At 46.4% G+C, this 23,527-nt stretch overlaps 1 long non-coding RNA gene across 1 annotated transcript; it reads left to right on the forward strand.

The window, feature by feature from the left end:
• Positions 1–2,181: 2,181 nt before the first annotated feature.
• LOC146820902 (uncharacterized) lies at positions 2,182–2,607 on the forward strand. Its single transcript, XR_014962638.1, has 3 exons — positions 2,182–2,260; positions 2,340–2,422; positions 2,506–2,607. It is a non-coding gene; the product is annotated as an uncharacterized LOC146820902 (long non-coding RNA).
• The last annotated feature ends 20,920 nt before the right edge of the window (positions 2,608–23,527 follow it).

Raw genomic sequence — 23,527 nt, forward strand, 5'->3', positions numbered from 1 at the left:
TGATACTTGTATAGCGCACTACTCACCCGCAAGGGTCTCAAAGCGCTTGTACGAATACCGCTGTGGAACCCATCCTGGCTTTTCCTGTGAGGTGTCCACTCCTGGGCACCCCCAAGGTGGAGGCCAGGCATCCTTAGCGTTGTGGGGGCCGTTGTGGAGATTAAGCAAGCTATTGCCCAGAGTTGCAGAGTGGGACTCCATGATTGGAATGGCACCGAGGCGAGAATTGTCAGGTCTGTGGAATTTTTGAGCCCAAGACCCGCTGAGGCGGGGAATTGAACCCTGGTCCCGGGCCAGACCTCTGCATCAGGGTCTGCCGCTCTAACCATTGAGCCACACTTCTCCACTACAGTCATCTCCTTGCACAGTGACGTCCCTCAATGCAGGAGTGATGTGTTGCTGCCACCTAGCTCTTCTTGTCTGTTCCAGTCCCTCCACTACTTCTCCAGGGCCACCACAACGGGATAGGACTGCATTGCTGTCAGCACGATTGCACCATTTAGGTGCAAATCCAAGTCTACTACCTTCAGTAAATCTGGGTTTGCCTCAGAATACATTGGTGTATACATTGGATCGCCCACGCTCCACCCATGTAACACCTACCCGATACAGTCTAAGATGCTGCATTGAAACACTTTTTTGTAACAGAGACATGCACACAGATGCAAGTTGGCCCTTGCGTGGCTTTGTAAATCTCGACTAACATTTTGCGTTGTGGGTGGCCAAAAAAGTAGTGCAACTTGGATGCAAAGAGCATTCCAGGAAACCCCCCTTTTCTCCTACAAGAGAGGAAACAACCTATCTAACCACCTAGTGCACGCCATTACCTGGCCCAAAAAAATCAACAACGAGGAATCTGCCATATCGTCATGGGGCCTTCCACCAGTCGTCGGACATTATAAATGCCAAAATTGTGTAGCTTGATCTCTCACGACCAACACCAAGGAATTCGAAACTAATGATTGCACATATACACTAAAATCCTTCATAAATTGTTGGTTCACTAATGTAATCTATGCGATACGGTGCCCGTGTGATCTCACATACGTCGGGCAAATCACGCAAATAGTGAAACAGCGCATCCTTCAACACAAGATCCGCATCCATTGCAAGGTTGAAAGTGCACCACTGGTTGCACATTATCTTGAGAAACAACACAGTGAGCTTGACATGACTTGGCAAGTTATTGATCAACCAACACTACTAGCTAGAGGTGGCAATCTACAATAACTCCTCGACAAGTGTGAATGTAGATGGATTACACAATGTAACTAAGTTAGTCAAGGATTGAACACCCTGGATAAGTGGAACAACACAATACAACTCTAATGCCACTGTCTTAATCCTACCCAACTGTTCTGCATTCAATCGTCTGTTTGCTCCCCTGCCATCCACTGTCTTTACTTTGGTCCCTCTTTCAGCAGGCCAGGGCCTGGTTTTTTAATCTCCAGTGACCTTCTAGCCCTTGCTCCCTCAGCCCCGTCCCCATCTGTGGGGCTTCCCTTTTCAATTACATACTCTTGTAACCACCTCACCTGATGTCGCCACTACATGCTTCCATTATATGGCGACTTCACCTATATACATGGGTCTCTCAAACTTACCAAATTGTTTTTGTACAACTGTCCATGATGATAGCTTTTCTCTAATTGACGTACCATTGATGTGAGTATGATAATTGCTCTTCATAATTCATTACGAATGTTCCTTATATATGTATTCTTTTCTTCCAAGTCGTGATCTTTATGTAAGCTTATCTTTGGTTGACGTCCCATTGATGTGAAAATGACAATTGTTTTTAACTTATCATGACTGTTCATTATGTATGCCTTTACTACTATTTTCTTTTATCTTCGTGATCCACCTTTCCTCATTTTCCTTTAATTTCCCTTTTCTCACCATCTACTTCTGTCCCTTCAAACAATTGCGCTCCTTTTTGAGCACGCAGTAGCTACTTCCTGGTTGCTTCCAGCCCGGCCCTTCAGAATCGGACTCACACCGTTCAACTCGAATAGCTATGGTCGGATCCTGCAGGAACCTTCCCACCAAACCGGTATTCCTGCCGTCTTAAACAACCATGTAAGTGCCAATACAGACCGCACCCGGTCCCCGAGTCCTTTCACCAGTACTGCCCTTGTTTTCTCCATGCTCACTCCCGGCCCTTTTTTTCCCTTTACCCAGCCCCCGGACGCCACAGTTTTGACGCCGTCTCCTCTCCACCACCTCTCCCTGGACCGCCGCATCTCCGGCTAACCCTCAGGTAAGTGCACTTCCCTTCCGGTGCTGGTGCCTGGTTTTACCACTTCCTTGGCTCCCTTAACCAAGATTTATTCTTACAGCCCCGGACACATTCAGATTTTGCCCGCACATGGCCACCCACTCCCTCTCGCAACCCTTGGGACGTTCTTTTGCTCCAATCAGAGTGAGTTCATGCCCGGTTCCTTCCTTTGTTGTGGTTGCTCCTTCCCACTGTCCTTGTGACCATATCTTTCATTCTTCCCTCAGCACGTTTTTCTACCCATATACTCTGGCTGGCAGTATATAAATCATGATGAGCATCGGACCCATTACCAGTGATCTACTCTTCCTGGTCTGTTCCCCCATCAGGTATTTTTCTATTATTCTATAACCACTCTGATCAAGATTCTTCACTTTCTTCCTTCACCCCGTGCCTCACTCTCTCTCCTCGTTACTTCCCTATGTACAGCACCTACGCAATGGTTACCTGGTCCTGAAGATGACCCTGACTTACCAAGGGTCGAAACGTCGTTGCCTCTCAGCTCAACTTTTGGCGCTTGCCGCTGGTTCACACATTGCTAAAAAATCTTCTGTAGTCTCATGTAAATAATTTTTGGGGAACCCGAAGGACTTAGTAAATATTTCACTTCTGCTCACCCTGCTCCGTTCATCGCTGTGTCACTTGACACTTGCCCCGTTCACCTTGTGTGTCACAAGCATGTATGTGCACAAAGTGTTTTCTGGTTACAATTACATTCAGTGTAAACAGTGCTGACACTATTGTTTTTCTCTACTTGTTCTAATATAAATTGTGCCTCTGGTACATTCTTCAACTTTGGAGTCTCCCTTGTACCTTTCTTTTTGCAACTATATGTGCATGTCTATATAATAGCCTAGTTTGAATATTACCTGTTGAGACATTGTTCAAGTCTGCCGCAGAGTAGCGCTGTCTGTCTAATTTAGAGAGGAGCAGAACAACAGTTGTATATTAATTCAATATACATTAAAAATGTACCTGCTACTAAAGCCATTCTTATAGCTTTGGGGCACTAGAATAGTCTGATTGGCCACACTTGCAGGAGTGTGATGGTTAGAAGTTATGCTGGTACTGTCATTGGCAGTTTTGGCAGGGGCAATGTGTGGTGCAAGCTGCGTTGGCATCCTGACAAGGGCCCGGTAGTTGTTTTTTTACAAAATAGCAGTGCACAGAAGCCATAAGGGGCAGATGTATCAAAGGGTTTTACCTATTCAGTGCCTTTGGGGAATGCTTTAGCACATTAGAGCCTAAGAACTGCACTCCTGATATTACCCGTGCTCGTTCAATAGTCTTCTTTTGAATGTGCCCATATTAGAGAGAATACTGGGCCCTAGTATTAGATTATTAACCCCTTCCATGCTCATGACGGAACGGTTCCGTCATGAGCCACGGTTGAGCTGTGCTCATGACGGAACCGTTCCGTCATGAGCCCGCCCGCGCTCGAACCCTTCAGCACCGCGGCGGAATTCGCCCAGCGCTGAAGGGGTTAACCTTAATAATCAGAGCTATTTTACAAATATCCAAACATATCCACTCTCAATGCTTAGATTTGCTCTTGATTACAAAGACTTGTTAAACACTCCATATGTAATAATACCTAGAGAACCTGGAAGATATTGTCTTTATACCAGAATTGACTCAGAGATCTGCTCCTTCATCAATTTGATCCTGATTCCAGACTGTTTTGCAAGTCTACTGATAATGATATATAGTAATTCTGAGCCCGGTGACCTATAATACATCAACTCAGAGTTACAGCGGAGTCAAATTAGGCTCTGCCATCAGAAACCAGATGTTTCTCCATCTCTAAATGGCTCAGAGGACTTATGAGTGTGGCACGGTATAGCTATGAACATGTATGGCAAACCTGCCTGTCCTCCAAATTCTAAATGAGGCTCTTAGTAGGAGCTCTGCTTTTGACACTACCCAGAATCGCTTTGTGATCTTCTTTTGATAATACCCAGACTTTCTTGGAGTTCAGCTGATAGTACTAGACAGATCTTTCCGCCAACTCTGCTCTTTTTACCACCCAGAAACAAGCTGAGATGAGCTTCAGGTGACACCCAGATTTACTAATAATTCTGCTTCAAGTAATGCCAAGGATCCTGCAGAGCTCTGCTTTTGATAAATCACAGACTCACTCAGATCTCTACATTTGGAATTCATTTGATTTGAGAACAATTCCTAATAATATCCACAGTCATCCATAGCTCGGCTACTGATAATGCATCCATATGCTTGGAGCTACACTTTTGACAATACCAAAACTCTTTCGGGCTTAAGCACCTGTTAATACACATATACTCAGAACTTCTAACACTACCCAGACTCATGTTGTACTTCTCTGACTGATAAAACCCACACTCACGTGGACATCTGCTTTTGAGAATATGCATTCATGTTGAGGCTCCTATCTTGATAATACCATGACTCCACAGAGCTCTGACAGATGCGGCCTCAGAAATGGAGGAGGGGCAGGTCCTTCCTTCCCCTGGGTTGAGTTAGGAGTGCGGGGTAGAGTCGGACATTGTTGTATTTGGGTTGCCGGTGCTCCTGTGTTGGGAAAGCTTGTGGGGTAGAGTGGAAGAAGTGGGTGCCTTGACATGTATCCACTCAATAAGTCATGCCGGAGGGGGGGAGGGAAGGGGATGGGGGGCGAGGGGAGGGTCATACTATAGGGTAGTAACTAGGTTTTGGTTTACTGGTATCGATAGCACCAAGGAGCCTTGTGAGTGAAGCATCCGTGAATTATACCTGAGCAAGATGCCGGAAGGTGGACACTGGCTGGAGGAATTACAGGGGACTACTCCACAGGGTTGTAGGGGGAGCTATACCACTGTTAGTACAGATTAGAATTGACGGTACGAAGCTGTGCCTTGCTATGCCTCCTGTAAGTGCTGGGCTTTGATCGCATTGTTTGTATGAATGTTCTGAAAAGCAAATAAAAATACATTTAAAAAAAAAAAAAAAAAAAAATGACTCCACAGAGCTCTGCAACTGAATGTAGACACACTTATTCAGAGATGAGATTTTGATACTACCCCCATTCACTGAGAACCAAACTTTCACAGAGTCCTTCATAGCCCTGTTTCTCATAAAATCTAGGCTTACTGCGAGCTTTGATTCAAATAATACAGTTTTTCTCATAAATCTATGACTGACAGTACCCAGATGCATTACACGTTCTTCTCATAATAATACACAGACTAATTTGTTTAAAATAATACAGTGTTTGTCATAGTTCTGCCCGTGGCAGCATCCAGATGTATTCAAAGTTCTGCCCTGTACTAACTCAGAGCTATTCCCTGCCTGCTCCTTGGCCTATGTTGCAGTGGCTGCTGCTACAAACTAAAAGTGGTGGGTGGGGCACAGAGGTGAGAGTGTGGGAGGGGGGAGTTTAATTTAAAAAAAAATGAAGTAAAACTTACCTCCAGCTGCTGGCCTCCAGCTGCTGGCCTCCTTCCGCATCGCACCTTGGTCTTCCTTGTACAAGCAGACACTGGGACTATGTCATGGCCAGCCAAACACACATGGCCACTTAGAGAGTGCACATAACACTCCTCCTCCATCCTATTGTTTTATTTTTCAGAAGCTGGCTCTGAGCCAGTAGGGCAACGCTTCTCCACCATTGCGGAGGAGCCTCCCCGCGCAATGTTGGGACATGTTGATGCCAGGATGCCTATTGACCAGCGGAGTAGCACCTGCCATGGGAAGAGGACATGAAAACTGCCTGCCCATCAACAAAGGACACAGTCCCTGGGGCAGCTCCTCTGCAATGGCAGAGGAGCGTCGCCCCACTGATTCTGAGCCAGCACCTGAAAAATAAACAATATACTTCATTGCTTTATTTTTCAGTTGCTGGCTGAGCCAGCGTGCAGTAGGGAGGGCAGGGCCGGGGCCATTGGAGGCGGGAGGAGGAGTGCTAGGGGCACTGTGGGCATGTGTGTTTGGCCGGTGGTCTCAGGCTAGCCAAACACACACGCGCACTTGGTTTCTCCAGCCGGCTGCATTGAATAGCTGAGCTTGAGAAACTGCACAGCCTCCCTGTCCTGAGCGGAGCATCTTTTCAGCCCGCTTAGGCCAATCCCCGCGCTGCTCTCATAAAATGAGAGCAGCTCAGGGATTACACGGGGAGTCTGTGACGTAGTCCCCGTGTCTGCTGGGACAAAGAAGACCGAGGCGCGACGTGGGTGGCAACCGACAGCTTGAGATACGTTTTCCTATATTTTTATATTAATATTAAACTTCCTCCCCACGCACCACCCCTCCTGCGCCCCATTTCCCCGTGCCCCTCCCCCGCCCCACTACTTTTAGTTTTAGCAGCTGCACAGTCCTTTCATCTCTCCCACTCATCTTACACAATTAATTATGTGTTGTGAAAAAAGGTTGGTTGATTGATGTATATCATTCTGTGTAATGCACCTACAACAGAGCGCACACTGTCTGTGAATTATTTGTAATAATATTGGTGATACGGTCACGTTGTTGGGCCACCCTGCAGGAAGATTGAGTTAAAAAGAGCTTTTTTGCAGCTCCTAAAAGTGTGTTGCATTCGATAAACATTGTATTTGCCATTTCTGACTTCCATCAGTCTGGCCCATATAACCAGGTGACCTTTCCTTGGTATTGCACACTACATGAGAGAAGTGTGTCTCACAGTCAGGATGGGGCGAGTGGTGTTCTAACAGCACAATGGCAGCCAGTTGAGGAGGTGGTAGTTTCAGGAGCTCATGTGTCTATTGCAGCCATCCTCAAATATCTTAGATTAACGTGAAGATCATTTCCACAGATGGAGAGGGCCAGCAATAAAATCCAGCCTGCCTGTGGACGCTCCAGGGTCATAGAGGTCATAGAAATAAAATCTTAGCGTTTCATTCTGAGCTCTGGTATTTGGTGAGGTAATACTGAAAAAGGAAAAACAATACCACAGGGTTCCATATTTACTGATTACTGTATTTCCTAACAATTTTAAGTTACAAAGGTCCGAATGTCATGTAGTATATGGTAACAGAGTTACCGTACTCGATTACCAAATGCGTTATCTCTTTCGAACCATTTTCCTTGTGCATATTACATTAGGTACTTCCTGGCAAAACATTACCCGAAAAATTGTGGTTCTTCTTTTTTCACTGTACAAACTGTAATCCTGGTCCATTTGCGTCCTAAATGATTTCACAACTGGACTCGGAATTAGGTTTTATACGTGTATATTAATTACATTAAATTCGGATAATGATACGTAATTTGTTTCGTAGGTAAGACATTAAATCACAGTTTATGCCATTAGACCAGCCTTCCGTTTCACAAAATACACTGATAGCAAATACACGAATGCAAAAAGTTTTTTCTTATTTCAAAGTATTTTATTAAATATTTTATACATACAGTTATCATCGCTTTACCATTACAGGGAAACAGCACAACTGGCTGTCCTTGTCAAGGATACAGGTACGTGGTATATATGTTTGGCTGTCCCCTTTTCCACTGTCGACGAATGCAAAAAGTTTAATGGAAAAGGTGACTGTCTTAAGGAATGATAAACTAAAGTGGGTTTTACCAGGGGCATAAAGCAGGCCCCAGCAGCCTCTGCGGCACAGGTGCGGGGTGCGGGGGGCGGTTGGGGTTGGGGAGTAAGCACAACCCTTCAAAGGTGTGGGGGGCAGTTTTAGCCAAATGCCAATGAATCTCTCTAAGATACAGGAGAGTCGGGCCCCTCATCACATTCTGCAGCTGGGGCCCGTTATCTTGTGTTAAGCCATCCTCCTTCCTCCCTCATCCGTGGGCTTGGGATGGGGTTGCCCTCTGTTCCGGCTCGCGGTCCCTTCATTCTCCCCCCCATCCCCCCTGGAGGATGCTTCGAGTCCCCCAGACAGTGACTGCTTACTTTGTGGCATGGGTGGGTATAGAGGGTGGGCTTTGGGTGGGATTGGGGGTTTGTGAACAGTTGAGCTGTCTCCGCTCCTCCTGAACACATCTGTTCAAAGACTGGGTATGGGGAGCACAATGCTGGGACATACTGGCGACCCTCCTAGCGTGATTGTGACATTATTGTGTTATATTAGGCGCAACAGCACAACTTGAACGGATGATACACTACACCTGAATTGTATCCTGTGTTTCCGGAATAATTGCATGTTTCATGTGATGTGTAATATGTAATACCTGCATATGGAAATCCCAATAAAGTTTGTTTAAAAAATAAAAAAATAAAAATCTTGTGTTAAGCCATTGGGTTTAATCTTGTGTGAAGAAGAAAAGTAATACTTGTTGGTTTGGCAACCCAATTTAAAATGTGTTTCTCTTCATTTCAGCAGCAAGAGCCCCAATCTATTTTACCTACATTTTAGAAAGGACAAAAGATAATTTTATTTTTCTACTTCTGTTTGCTTCAGTAAACCTTACGCATCTTCTCGTCAACTGGCACAGAGGGGGAGTGATAATGTGTCACTCTTGGAACCCTAAAATCCCACTTAAACCCCCCTGCACAAGGGAGACAGAGAGAAGTATTTTTTTTTCTTTAATGCGTGCATCTTTTTTTTTTATGTCAAAGTATTTTATAGTTTTTCAAGAAGAACAAACAGTGAATAATAATGTACCAGGGTTAGCATTAGATATTTGTGAGGTAAGCCTGCCCCCCCGGGTTTAAATTTATTCACATTCCTAGGCCCATTGGTAGAGGCGGAGGCGTGGGAGTCATTTTCAGAGCCTCTTGTAGCATCAAAATCCTTTCTCTTGACCCGATTTTGGGCACCGAGCTATTAGGACTCTCAATTCAGTCCCACGCCGGTGGCATCGTCACAGGGATTTTGTGCTATCGTCCACCAGGGGCTTTCAGCCTTCAGCAGCAACAAGCACTTATCACTACCCTAACCAATATCGCCTTATCTCATCAGAAGCTGCTGATACTAGGCGATTTTAATCTATGGCAAAACGGCTGCCTTGATTTAGCTCTCAAGAACCTATTTTCTACCTGTGACAGCTTCGGCCTCTCTCAGCTGATCCCCAATGCCACCCATAGAGCAGGGCATAGGCTTGACCTATTATTTGCGGCACCTGACTTGGTGGTTATGGGTGAAACCCTGCCAATGGATTGGACTGATCATTCACTGGTTAAATTCTTACTCCACAAATCGACTGACCCTTTCAAGGCCCCTGCTCCGGCCAAGGAAATTAAATGCAGAAACTGGAGGGCTCTCTCATGTGCTCATCCGTCCGGGGAACTGTTCCATCTGCAACATCTTTTTGATGTGAACAAAAGCACAGTCAACAACTACCAATCTCTCGTCTCTAGGATCTCTAGGGTGGTCGACACCCACGCCCCCCTTAAAAACCGGACCTGTAGGGGCAAAGACTCTGCCCCCTGGTTCAATGCCGACCTAAAACTGCTTAAACTGGAATGCAAACAAGCAGAGAGAAGGTGGAGACGTGATTACAATAAAACTTGCAAAGACACGTGGAAAACCAAGGTCCACGCATACAAAACCCTCATCAAAAAATCTAAAGCTGACCATTACGCCTCCCTGATCTGTAACACCACCAACAATGCCAGGAGCATTTTCAGCATCCTAAACAGCGTCACTAATCCGGAGTCCTGTAAAAATGCGATCATCCCGTCCCAAGATCTTTGTGACAATCTGGCCATCTTCTTCAAGGAGAAAATCGAACTTATCCTTCATGATCTGGATACTCCTCTTAATGCTGGAAACCCCCCTCCCTCGAACACTGTCACCCTGGAGAATCCAGCACCTCACTTAAATGTGTCTCCAGAAGATTTCCTTTGCAAGTTTCCACCGCTAACACTCGAACTTTTCACTAAGATAGCTAGAGGGATCGTGTCTGGGTCTCCACTGGACCCAGTACCCCCGAAAATTTGGAAAGAATTTGAAACTGAACTTTTCCCCCCCCGCTCCATCTAATTTGTCAGCAATCCTTGATGACCGGCTCTGTCCCTATCCACTGGAAACGAGCGCTAGTCTCCCCTCTACTGAAGAAACCTTCCCTGGACCCTGACTGCTCAAAAAGTTACAGGCCCATCTCATTGCTGCCGTTCCCTGCTAAGATAGTGGAACGGGTGGTTAGCAACACCCTTTCCAACTACCTGGAACGGCATACACTATTGGATGGGGCCCAATTCGGTTTCCGGCCTGCTCATGGCACCGAAACTGCCCTTATTATCGCCTTGAACGAACTTCAAAGGCGAGCAGACAGAAGTCAGGCATCATTTTTGATACTGCTCGATATGTCTGCCGCCTTTGACACGGTGAACCACAAGATCTTATTGAGTCGCCTCTGGGAGGTGGGAGTGAGGGATACGGCACTGCAGTGGTTCCACTCTTTTTTGCAGGACAGGCAACAAGCAGTTTCTCTACCTCCTTTCCAATCTACTTTTTCCCCGGTAACGCACGGAGTCCCTCAGGGCTCGGCCATTAGTCCTATACTTTTTAATATTTACCTTAGGCCACTTATTCTCTTGATCAATAGCTTCGGCATCCAAACCATTAACTACGCTGATGACACGCAGATGATCCTCTCCTTGGAAGGAGAGGACTCTATCTCCATAGAGACCTTACACAATTGCCTGCGGGAGACATCAAGGTGGCTGAAGATGAATTCACTTCAGTTTAACGCAGGGAAAACCGAGGTGCTTTTTAACAGTGGCTCGAGGACTCCCTGTCCATTCCCCAGCAACTTCTGGCCCCCGGAAACAGCTGCTAAGGTACAGCCTGCAGTCTCTGTCCGTAATCTAGGGGTCATGCTTGACCACCAGCTCAGCATGGAGACCCATGTTCAGAAAACCTCTGCCTGTTGTTATGCCATACTGCGCTCTTTAAGGAAAGTTCTACCCCTCCTACCCTCCCAGGCTCGCGCACAAGTAGTCAGATGCACTATCCTGAGCAGGTTGGACTACTGCAATGCCCTCCTGCTCGGGGCCCCGGAGTATCTATTAGACAGGCTACAAAGAGTCCAGTCTGCGGCTGCAAAACTTGCCTTGGGGCTCCCGTCTAGATCCCATGGACCATCCGCCTTGGCACATCTACACTGGCTTCCCCTTAGACAGAGAGTGCAATTTAAGGCCCTCTGTATTGTCTTTAGGGCTCTCCACGGTTCCGGTCCTGCCCCTCTTCAATCCGTGTTTGTGTGGTACGCTCCTACCAGAAAACTCCGCTCCTCGGATGCCAAACTGGTGGTCACCCCCAGATTCAAGAAGGTCAGATCTGGAGGTAGATCTTTCGAGGTGACTGCCGCTAGACTCTGGAACTCCCTCCCCGCCGACATTAGACATACCGATGACCTGCTTCCTTTTAGAAAAAAGGTTAAAACATGGCTCTTCCCGGGCTAGCCCTAGCCTCCCTGTTTCTTCCCCCCCCCCCCCCCCCCCTCCTCCTCAGACTCTGTCAGCGCCAGGATGCCTGCCACGGCGACAGTTCGCGCTCTACAAATTCTTAAAATAAATAAGCATATCACATATAAAAGTGTAAGGTGAGGTTATTGCGCCTATAAGAGTATCAAGGGCCTAACCCTAATGAACAATACATCGAGGAAGAGAGACAGGCAGAAAGAAAAGAGGAAAGAGGAAAGAAGAAAGAGAAGAAGAAGAGATCAAGGGCTAGTCTAGTGATATTTTGAAGCTGCAGAAGAAAATAATGGATAGATCTCTCATGTGATGTGCAGTGGCAGTAGTGATGTATGGTCTGTGTTGGGGATGCAGGTCCGTGGTGAAAGTGCACTGTTGTCAGCAGGAGTGCTGGAGTATAGTGCTGTGGCTCTAGTTATTTGTGCAGCAGAACTGATCGAAGAAGGTACAGTGATTTGATCGTGGGGTGAAGAATTGTGGTTGTGGATGCAGTGCTGGATGATGGTGGAGCAGAAATGGGAGTGGTGCTTTCAATTTCTTGGTGTGCAGCAATTGGGTGATGATTTAACGTGAAACACTATTGCGGGTCAATGTGGTTCTTGGGAGTGGCTGTGCATGTTGCAGGTCATAGTGTGATTTTGAGCCATGTTGGGGAGGTGTTGCTTTTGTGCTAGGGTCATCTTGATCTGAAAGTAGTGCAGTGCTGATATGGTGGTCAGTGCTGGGGTTGGTGGTGTACTGCATGCAAATGGAGCGATGGTACTGGGGTAGACTTTTTTTGCTGCAGGGGTAGAGGTGCAGTGCTTAGTGTTAGTGGCACATGCTGGTGGGTGGGTGAAGGTGTGGTGCCGGTGAGAGGTACTGTGGAGCAGTGATACGGTGATGCATCGTATGGATGGCAGTTGTGAGGTTCTTCTGGTGGTGTGATTCCTAGGTGTAGAAGTGTGTTGCTGGATGGAGGTATAGTGATGGTATGGTTGTGTCTGGGAAGTTGACCTGTACTGGTGATGGAGGTGCAGTGAATATCTGAAACCGGCAGTGAGGGGCTAGTAATAGTGTGATCTTCTGGTGCTCCCGTATCTGGCAGGATGCTACGCTGTACTTTGGGGGCAGGCTGCAGACATCGACACCAACGGGACTGCGAGGACCACGGAGCATTGCGCTCCCTGAACTCAGCTCACCTGGTCACTCTTCCCGTTTGGCACCTCCTTCCTCCGCAGCGCCTCGCGGCCCCCGCTGTGCGGGAGCCGCTCGCCGGCCATAATCCTACAAAAGCAGGGCTGGTGTGCTGGGCGTGTGTGACCTTCTGGTGCTCCCGTATCTGGCAGGACGCTACGCTGTACTTTGGGGGCAGGCTGCAGACATCGACACCAACGGGACTGCGAGGACCACGGAGCATTGCGCTCCCTGAACTCAGCTCACCTGGTCACTCTTCCCGTTTGGCACCTCCTTCCTCCGCAGCGCCTCGCGGCCCCCGCTGCGCGGGAGCCGCTCGCAGGCCATAATCCTACAAAAGCAGGGCTGGTGTGCTGGGCGTGTGTGACCTTCTGGTGCTCCCGTATCTGGCAGGACGCTACGCTGTACTTTGGGGGCAGGTTGCAGACATCAACACCAACGGGACTGCGAGGACCACGGAGCATTGCGCTCCCTGAACTCAGCTCACCTGGTCACTCTTCCCGTTTGGCACCTCCTTCCTCCGCAGCCGCTCGCGGCCCCCGCTGCGCGGGAGCCGCTCGCCGGCCATAATCCTACAAAAGCAGGGCTGGTGTGCTGGGCGTGTGTGACCTTCTGGTGCTCCCGTATCTGGCAGGACGCTACGCTGTACTTTGGGGGCAGGCTGCAGACATCGACACCAACGGGACTGCGAGGACCACGGAGCATTGCGCTCCCTGAACTCAGCTCACCTGGTCACTCTTCCCGGCCACGCCCCCGCAGTCCCCCTGAGCTTATGATAGCCTACATGCTGGCGCGCTAGCGGTACGCGCGCGGGACGACGCTCGGGGCGAAGACCGGGCAAAGAGCGGGCCGTTTGAGGCCGTTAGAGGACGGGAGAGGTCGGGCCTGGGCCATCCCCCCTGGACCCCTCAGTCTATCGTTGGACCTAGAGGGTCGCTTCCGGCACTTCCCTGTAAAGATGTCGACAATCGAAACAAGAAGCAAAAGTGCCATGGCTGTTGCACCTACATCAAAGGGTACACTGGATAACTACTTTGTGAAAGCCGGGTCACTGTTAATTGAGGACATCACGCTCCTGGAAAGACGAATATCCCAAGAACTGGACTGGGTGCGGAGATCGTCTATGGGCCCTTTGGCTCAGGCAAAATCTCCTGTGGTAAGCCCTGAACTTATTGTGTTGGACACAGGGGTGGATGGCATGAATAATCTATCTGGGTCGCTGGATACATCAAATTGCATTTCTCAGTCAAGCAGGAAGGACCCTAGTGATTGTGCTGATTTTAGCATGCAAACTCTCCCGCCTGCTCAAACCCACCCCATATCTATTACTTTAAATCCCACACCAGACACTGTCAATGCCAACTCCAGAGTCACTAAAGCGAACAAGCGAAAGGGGATTAGGAAAGGAGCCATCCCCAAAAAGAGCGGAGGACCTAAGACCAAGGGTGTGTGCAAGCCTAATACTATGAAACCTTGCACAAACCCGATAACAAGAAGCTCTGGTCTGAATGACAGGGAAAAATTGCCAATGGATAGAGCTGGGGCTATGTGCTCCAATCCACCTGGGGAGACAAGCAACCAACCTGAGTTAAATTTATTGGAGCCTACTGAGGAGGATATTACCCTTGCAGACATAGGTACCCTTATAAGAAACCTCCTCAGTCCACTGGAGGAAAGGCTAATAAAAATGGAAGCTAGGCTAGTGGTCATAGAAAAATCCACAGTCCAACTAGCCGATAGCCTAAAAACAGCCAATAACAGTGGAACAAAGGGTCCCGATAGGGTTACAAAAATAGGTCCCTCCCAGCCTATAAATCAGGCTAAAAGCGCCACACACATAACACAGCAGGCAGCACCCATCTTGCCCACAAACATCAATAATAAATCGAGGGCAGATGCTCAAAAAAATCACACTGATCAGCTCAATCATTTATCTCCCCCTTCAATTAGGGTAGACCAAATTGGGCAAAGCAACTTCGCCCCTACTGACTCACTGAACAATGTGGAGCCAATAGCAGAGGGAGTGAGAAAGAGGCCAAACCCTGGACCAATAAACCTCCTTCCAGAGGCAGCTCCATATACTGTTGTTTTGGTAGGGGTACCAGAATTAAATGCTTCCTCCAAAGAATCCACTGTTTCCCTTAAAAACAAGGTGATTAACTGGTTATGTACCTATAGACCACTCCCTGAAGGTATATCAAGCCCCGTTCTTATGGTACGAAGGGTCCCGTGGCTGGGCAGTCTAACCAAATCTATAAATGGCGACTGCGTCATAGTTAACTTTAAAGACCAAAGGACCGTCCGTTATATTTGTGGATGGGCCGCTAATGAAGAGGGGACTACTATTCAATCCCTACCCCTCTCCTTTTTCTATCCCCCTCTAATATATGACAGGGAGGGTGAGATTTGGGGGACTCAGATACAAAGACCGGTTGGGTGGGGAGTTAAAAAAAAAAGGGGTGTCTTCTATTACGCTAGTAGACAACACCAAGGGTATTCCGAAACTAACACACTGCACTCATATCCAGAGAGATTGAGCGGGGGTCCACCTAGAGGTAGGAGAGTATCACCCAACCTCCGAAGAGAGGAGCTAGCCCATTATACCTCCAACATGGCTGAAGAGGGTTGGGAAATCTACTATGGGAAAGGTGGCAACGGGGGTGTAGGCGAGTATAATCATCTTTCCTGGAGACCCCACCAGCAATTCTATCTTCCAACCCAGAATAGCTATAGTATACTAGACATGGTCGATTGACTGCCCACAGACTCAAGTGGGAAGTCTAATTCCGTAGCACAGGAGACTGTGGATGAAACCAATCAAGAAATAGAGCACCCTATTGACCTGGAACATTATGTGTCCCTGAGCAATTCCACCAGTAATACATCTCATAATGCAAAGGAGGAAACAAGCATACCCCTGTCACACACAGAGATTATGACTAGTGATAAAGGGAATGTTTGCACCCTTAACACTACCTTGAGTGATAGGCCCCTGCCACTTAAAATATTATCGTGGAATGTGGCGGGTTTGGGAAATAAGTCCAATTGCAAGGAATGGACTGAATATATTGATTCTAAAGACCTTTGTATGTTCCAGGAAACCTGGGAGAGAGAGGAGCATGCGAGGCAGGGCTTTGCAGTATTCTCTATTCCCGCTAAATGGGGGGGAAGGGGGCGCCCATCAGGTGGACTTGAAACATGGGTTGCAGTCCACTTGGGATGCAAAGCTACACGCTTTCCAGTGGTCTCAGAAGATATACTAGTGGTCTTACTGGAATGGTCCTACTGCTGTAGATTAGCGGTGGTGAACGTCTACTCGAGACCGGTTGCCACCTCGCAGGAATCCCCTACTATTGATAAACTTACAGATCTTCTGGCTGAACTGCCCACGGGGTTCCCATTTGTAGTGGGTGGGGATTTGAATTCACACTATGAACCCCTACCAGGTCTTCTAGATGGGGCAAGCCTAGAGGAAGAGGCAAGATGGCAAGTACCACCGATAGAATCCATTTCGCCAAAAGCCTGGAGCCCATTGGCAGTACAGATTATTGCCCTAACCTTGAGACATGGAATTAGGGCCTGTAATGGGCGAGTCAAATCTGATATCCCGAGTAAACCCACATTTAATCAGAAGGGCAGGGAATCAAGACTTGATTACATCTTAGTGCAATTATCTTCATGGTCGCATGTCATTGACTTTAGGGTCACTGACAGAGAAGATAGCGACCATAACGCCCTGGAATTGGACTTTCTTCTCCCTGGTCGGGGCTGCGGGGAAGTAGAATCGTATAAGACACACCCTGATCTAGTCCTTGAAAACAATAGGAGAAGGATTAAGTGGGAAAAAATAGTAACAAGTGCAGATAGACTCCCCCGACTTTACAATAGTTTTATTCCCACTTTGGAAAAAATGGCACTTTTGAGTATCGAATCTAGTACAGGGGCCAATAATAATAAACAAATTTGGCTGCTTCATGAGGAACTTGTAAAGACCCTATCTTTGGACCTATTTAATAATGGCCCAAGGAGAGGAAGAGGAAGGAAACAGTGCACCTGGTATAACGCGGCGTGCCGCAGTGCAAGGAGAGATCTCTTGTCGAGTATCAAGAACCGCAATAGCAGGTTGGAGATTCAAACCAAGAGACGTGAATATAAGAAGTTAGTTACCAATGCTAAGATTGAATGGGACCAGAACAAATGGGAAGAACTCGCCAGTGCTCTAGTCTCCATGGACTCACGGAAGTTCTGGAGAATTGTCAACACAGGTTCAGAGGAACTTGTTTCAGCAATAGAGCCAAATATTTCCTCCAAGACCTGGCAGGAGCACTTTCAGTCTCTATACACAGAGGCGCCAGGCAACGGCAGTTGCACTACCATTCCGCTGGTCTACAACTGCAAGCAAGGGGATCCATTCACTATAAGGGAAGTCTGGCTTGCTATAACAGGCCTGTCAGCGGGAAAGGCACCCGGTCTGGATGGTCTCCCAGGTGATCTTTTCAAACAGGAGCCAGACATATGGGCCCCTTACTTTTTGGCGCTATTTAATGCGATTCTTAAAGGTATGGATGTGCCTTGTACTTGGCTGGGCGCAGAGGTGGTCCCGATCTTTAAGAAAGGATCGCCTCTGCTCCCATCCAACTACAGGCCCATCAGTCTGATAGATGTGTCCCAAAAACTCTTCGGGAGGCTTATTTTAGACCGCTTGCAGAATTGGATAGAGGAGACCGCTATCATGAGCCCCTATCAGGCTGGGTTTAGAAAGGGGGTATCCACTATCGACCAAATTTTTCGCCTTAGTCTTATTTATTGGAAGACGGCACTTTTGGAAGGGGGCAGCCTGTACACGGTATTCGTGGATTTACGGGCTGCCTTCGACCTGGTGCCTAGATCCAAACTCTGGAACGTCCTGGGCGACATGGGAGTCCCGTTAGACATCCTGGCTATACTGATTAAATTACATCAGGACAACTTTGCGCAGGTCAGGTGCGGCCGGATGGGGGGCTTAACTGAAAGATTCCCCGTTGACAGGGGGGTGAGGCAGGGATGCGTATTAGCACCCACCCTGTTCTGCCTCTTTGTCAACGGGGTAATAACCCATTTGTCCAGGCTAAAAGACATCGACGCTCCTAAATTGAATGGCAGCAGGATGCCTGCTGTAATGTTTGCAGACGACACCCTGCTGCTTTCCAAATCCCCCATGGGAATTCAAAGGATAGTTGACGGGTTCTTGAAATTTTGTACTGAGAGGGGTCTTGAAATCAACGCCTCCAAGACAAAATTTATGATTTTGAACCCAACACCTTCAACACGTCCAAACCCTCTCCTTGGCATGGTGCGACTGGAGAGGGTTTCTACATTTGAATATTTGGGGGTAATCCTGAACGAGAAAATGACATGGGGGACTCATTTGACTAAGGCGAATCTGAAACTATCACAGAAGGCGGGGGGAATTCTAAGAATGGCGGGTAAATCTATTTACCGCCCTTTAGGTCCCATGATACAGATCTATAAATCACAAGCACGGGGTTCAGTTGTATATGGGGCGGAACTTTGGGGCCATGTTTCTGTAAAAAATCTAACAATTACTGAGAACAGGTTTCTCAGGCAATTAGTGGCCCTTCCTTCGAGTACCCCACTGGTTCCCCTGAGATTGGATTTGGGTCTAAGGCCAATTGCCGAGGAGCTAGGGCTGAAGCCCTTAGCCTTCTGGCGAAGAATATGGAGTAGCCAGGATCTTGGTGATTACAGAAGAGAGCTTCAAGAGTTTATGGCTTTACCAAATATTTGTAATATCCCGTGGTTAAAATATATAAGGAGTACATGCGAAAACCTAGGTCTCTCCGAACTATGGACCGACCCTGCCAACTCATGCAAGAGGACCTCTCGAAAGGCACTTTCACAATTTTATTATCAGTCAAAGTTAACCACTGAGGTAGAAAACACACGGGCGGGATCACTTACTCGCTTATTTATACAACTGAAAGATTCCTACCAGATGGAAAGTGTATTGGATGGAATGGGCCCTGTGTTGGCAAGGAAATTATATCTACAATGGAGATACGGATCTCTTCCTCTGAGGGCCTTCACCAGCTCTTGGTCCAGGTTCTCAGTGGAAGAGCAGTGCCCAGCCTGCACTTATCCTCATGAGAGTGACCTACATGTGGTTCTCTTCTGCAAAGCTTATCAAAGACCAAGGAGATACTGGCTCCTACCTATTCTTAAAAACATGGGCTTTAGGAAATATTTGCCCGCGCTTAGAATCCTCAAAACAGACCTGTCACCTCCGATTGTCTTTGCATTAGCAAGGTATCTAATGGCCATGTGGCATGTTCGATCTCGCATTTTAAAAGCGACAGCTTCTGTTTAAAGTATTAAGACATTGGTGCATCTTCTTTTTGACTTTTTAATGTTTTTAATGTTTTGAATAATGACATTTTTGAAGGTTATCGAGTAACTGAATTTGTTTAAAACATGTTAACTTTCAATTTTTTACTTTTAACAATATGTATTGATTTTTATCTTTGATGGTCTAAATGACCGAGAATAAAGATTATTGATTGATTGATTGAATAGTGTGGGCGGAGTTGACGGGGCACTATAGAGTTTTAAAAAAGTTGCAGAAATAAATAAAACTTTTTTTTAGAAAGGACACACTGGCCTACAAGTCCCTGACAAAGAAGAGGACTATGTGCCAGATGTACTATGATTGGATTTGCAAACATCAGCCTAAAAGTATGCACCAAAGTTTGTGCCCCAACTTATGTACTAATAGGTCTGTTCACAACAGACCAAGAGCCTAATTCACAAAGATAAACTTACACTTTTTTGTGAGTTTACTATTGTTTTGGTTTTCATTGACTATGAGTTTAATTATACTAACAGTAATTTTATGACTGTGAGACTCTACAGTTGGGACAGAGAACTCTGCATATAGAAAGGTAAAACAGGTCTACACTTTTAAAACTACTATTAATAAAATTAAACATGTACTTTGGGATTACCCCAAAAAAGTAAACTTACACAACAGTGTAAGTTTACCTTTGTGAATCAGGATCCAAATGGGAGTAGGTCGCAAAACGATATACCTAATGAATATTAATTAGGCAGGTCACACATGGGCTCCTATTGACTGCAAAGTCAAGGATAGTGATCTGCAAGGGACAGCAGACCACTATACCTGTCTTTGCATTTCAAAACTTTTTTAAACTGCCCAATTTCCCTAAAGGAAACAGTCTGCCTTAAAAACGAGTGAGCATTGGCAATGATCTCTTGGACCACAACCTACTCCCCCAAAAGCTGCCACAGTATTTCCCAAATGGGAAGGGGTTCAAAGAAGGGGACCCCCAATATTTGGAGTCAGTAACTGGTTAATGGTTCGCTACTGGAATTATTGTCACAAACCTTTGGTAGATCAGGGTTCTAATTGCTATTTGAAAAGGCTGTCAAAACATGCCCCTTCCAAATAGCAATTTAGAAACCATTCCAAAACCTATTTAGCAATTCAGAAAACTTTTCTAAATTGATAAATGGGTTTAGTCAATAAGAAAAAGCGTTTTAATGGTCGAACAGCCTCAAATTTCGTGATCTGCAGGTTTTGCGACCGGTACAAAAGGGCGCCAATGACTGAAGTGGGCTGACCCACTATCCCATGCAGTAGTGGATTGAAAAAATGTTGAATGACCCCATAACAGACAAACGGATGAAAAGGCTTGTCTGAAAGCCCCTCTGAGTATGTATGTGTTTATGTATAGTTTGATTGAAATCAAAAGCTCTTGGATACTGTCAAACCTACAAATGCCAACTGTAAGAAAGTGCCCTTTTTGGCTTGATCACCTCTATTTTTTCTGGACTGATGCCACTGGTTTTCTGACTCTGACACTGGTACACTACTAAACAGGTCCCGTACATGTGCATTGACAACATCGACTAAGACCTAATTGACAACCTTAAGGATCTATAAGGCTGTAGTATATGGTGCAGAATTACACCCATATCATGAATTTAAATTTCATCTAAGGACTACAGCACTCCTAGTGCTATCTTCTAGTCTGATAAAGGAAAGCATGGACTCCAGCCCGTTTGTAGATTGACTGCAGCAGAGTAAAACCTGCAGTATAACCTATTAAATTAACCCTTTTTTGCTGTGAAAGCCCTCCCTTTGAAATATTAGTTAAACCCTCCGCTGTTAGCCTTGTAGCCCATGGACAAGGCCCTGGATATTTACATTTAAAAGTGGGACATGTAGAAAATTAATGTTACCATGTCCATACAGTGACAAGGCCCAAACAGCTATTTCACTGTGGCAGGCCTAGCTGTCTCATGTGGCGAACGAATATGCCACCTTAACACGCGTGCTTTTTTTCCAACATGCAATACAACTTGGTTGTTACAACGACTGCGTTGTTACAACACATGCCATCACTCCGCAAGTCGGAACAACGACTTGCTCTGAGGGGGGGCGCTGGATGTTGGAATAGTATAATTTACTATTCCAACTCCAGTCTGTGCAACAGTAGGGAAGGTGTTGGATTTTAAATCCAACACCTTCTGACCCCTAGAGCAAGTAGTTGTTCCTACATGCGGAGTAATGGCATGCGTTGTAACAATTCGGTTTTTGTAACAACCGCGTTGTAGTTGCATGCGGTGTTCTGGATTCAGGGTAAACGATGTTTACCATGGAGAACCAGAGTGCAGATCAAAATACCAATACTACTAGCCCAGGAAAGATACCAACTTGAAAAATAATGGCTCTTAGGGCAGGGTGCATTGTATTGAAAAAGTAGGACATACGTACTTAGGTTTTGCATGTCCTGGCACTGAAAAACTCCGAAAGTAGTTTTTTCCTGTTGTAAGGACTATCTCTCCTATTGACTAACACCGGGTTACACTATTTAATGTAATAACTGCTAACTCCAGTTTGGAAGCAGATAGAAATATGCTGTTTACAGTCAAATGAATTGCAATTAATTTAAAATACTCTTTAATGGTGAAGTCGGATGGTAGGATACAATTTTGAAAATGGCACTTTTAGAAAGTTGGCAATTTCTTCTCCTGACCAGCTGTGCCTTTCTGCCAGTGTCCTGGGACACATGACTGTGAGTAGCCCTACTGTTGGGTTTGCGTATTGCTTCCAGACAGTGAGTCAAATATAGCTTAGTTGTGGACAGGATGGGCCATCCTGAAAGGATGACTGGAGAGGAGCTGGATCTGGCCTCATTTATACTTCAAAGGACTTTCCATACAGCACACAAAATATACCTGACACTAGGCCTGTCCTGCCATTTCACACCCCAGGCAGTTTGGAGCCCTGAACAGGAAAAGGAGAGAACATTCCAGAGCCAGTTGTGGGGGGTAGAAGAGAAAGTCCCCTCACTCAAAGGCTGGTACCATGTTTAAGTATTGGACCTCCAGAGCCACTCATCAGACCAGTCCTGAAGAAGGAAGACTGAAATACTTGTGTTGCTTTCAGGGTACCCAGAGTGACTCCAAGGATCAGTTGGCTGACCTCCTGTGTGAGCTATTGAGACACAACAAGCTTCAGAGACCTCTCTGCATCTGAACAGCTGCAACTGGACTTGCCTGAGCCCTGCTGCTGCTGGCTTCTGCTGGAGAGAGTTCTGATTCCCGAACCCTTGGCCGGCATCAGTGAGAGCTCCTCCACAAGACAAAGGTGACAAATTTTGGGCTCTTTGCGACCGCGAACGGGCCCGTTCACTTCAAGACTTCGCCACCCACAGTGACCACCAATATAAATCTCCATCAAGACCTGCTTTTCACGCAGATGAGATTGCCCGAGACGACTGCCAATGCGAAGCTCTGGTAATGACCGGCTCTTCATGCTACAGTAGCGATCATCCACAATACCTAACCTGCTCTTCGCACCTATAACGGACTCTTCGCAGCTCCTGCCAACGCAAACCTTCACCCATGGCTTTTCACATGAACACTTGAGAAGGTGACTTTTCAGCAGGACTAATCTGATCCCTGTATCCGTGCTCCATTGTGGTCGTCTTAAACGTGTGACTTTCCACTGGTCTGATGCAAAAGATAACCACGAGTGGCACTTTTTGCTTCTTGGCGCTAGTTACATTAAATACTTTGAAGTTCAATATCCTCAGTTTACTAATTTGATTTTTGTTATTGCGGTATAATTTTTTTTATCCAAATTTCTCTATTTTTCTAAATGGGTTTGGGATTTTTCTTGTGTTGTGTTTTCACTTTATTACTGTTTATGTGCTGCATAATTACTTTACAGGTAAGATCGGTGCGGTGGAGGGGAGTTGACAGTCGAAGACATGGAAACAAAATAAAAAAAAAGAAAACCACTTACCTGGTCCTCGCTGCATCATCGAGTCGGCGATGCGGCCAGCGCAAGGTAAGTTGTTTTCTTTTAAAAAAATGTAAGTTTCCCTCATTGTTGACTCTCCCCCACCACACAGCTCTTACCTGCATGGGCCGCACCTGCACATTTCCTATGTTGAGCCTGACTGCTTTGTTCCAAGCTACGGGAGGGTTAAGCATCGGTTTATTTTGTGACTATTTGTGGTTCCTCCTCACAAATATTGTGGTTTTTGCCTTTGACCCCCTCAACCAATAACCCAATTTCTTACACTAAAAGATTCCTCACCTAGAATGCAACCTAATTTGAGGGAAAGAGTGAGCAGGGAACCACGGGATACAAAAGTAGTGAAATTAAAAAGTATTTTATAAACCCACCTCAG

The sequence above is a fragment of the Triturus cristatus genome, chromosome 6, assembly GCF_964204655.1.
Source record: "Triturus cristatus chromosome 6, aTriCri1.1, whole genome shotgun sequence".
In the NCBI taxonomy this organism is placed as follows: Eukaryota; Metazoa; Chordata; class Amphibia; order Caudata; family Salamandridae; genus Triturus; species Triturus cristatus.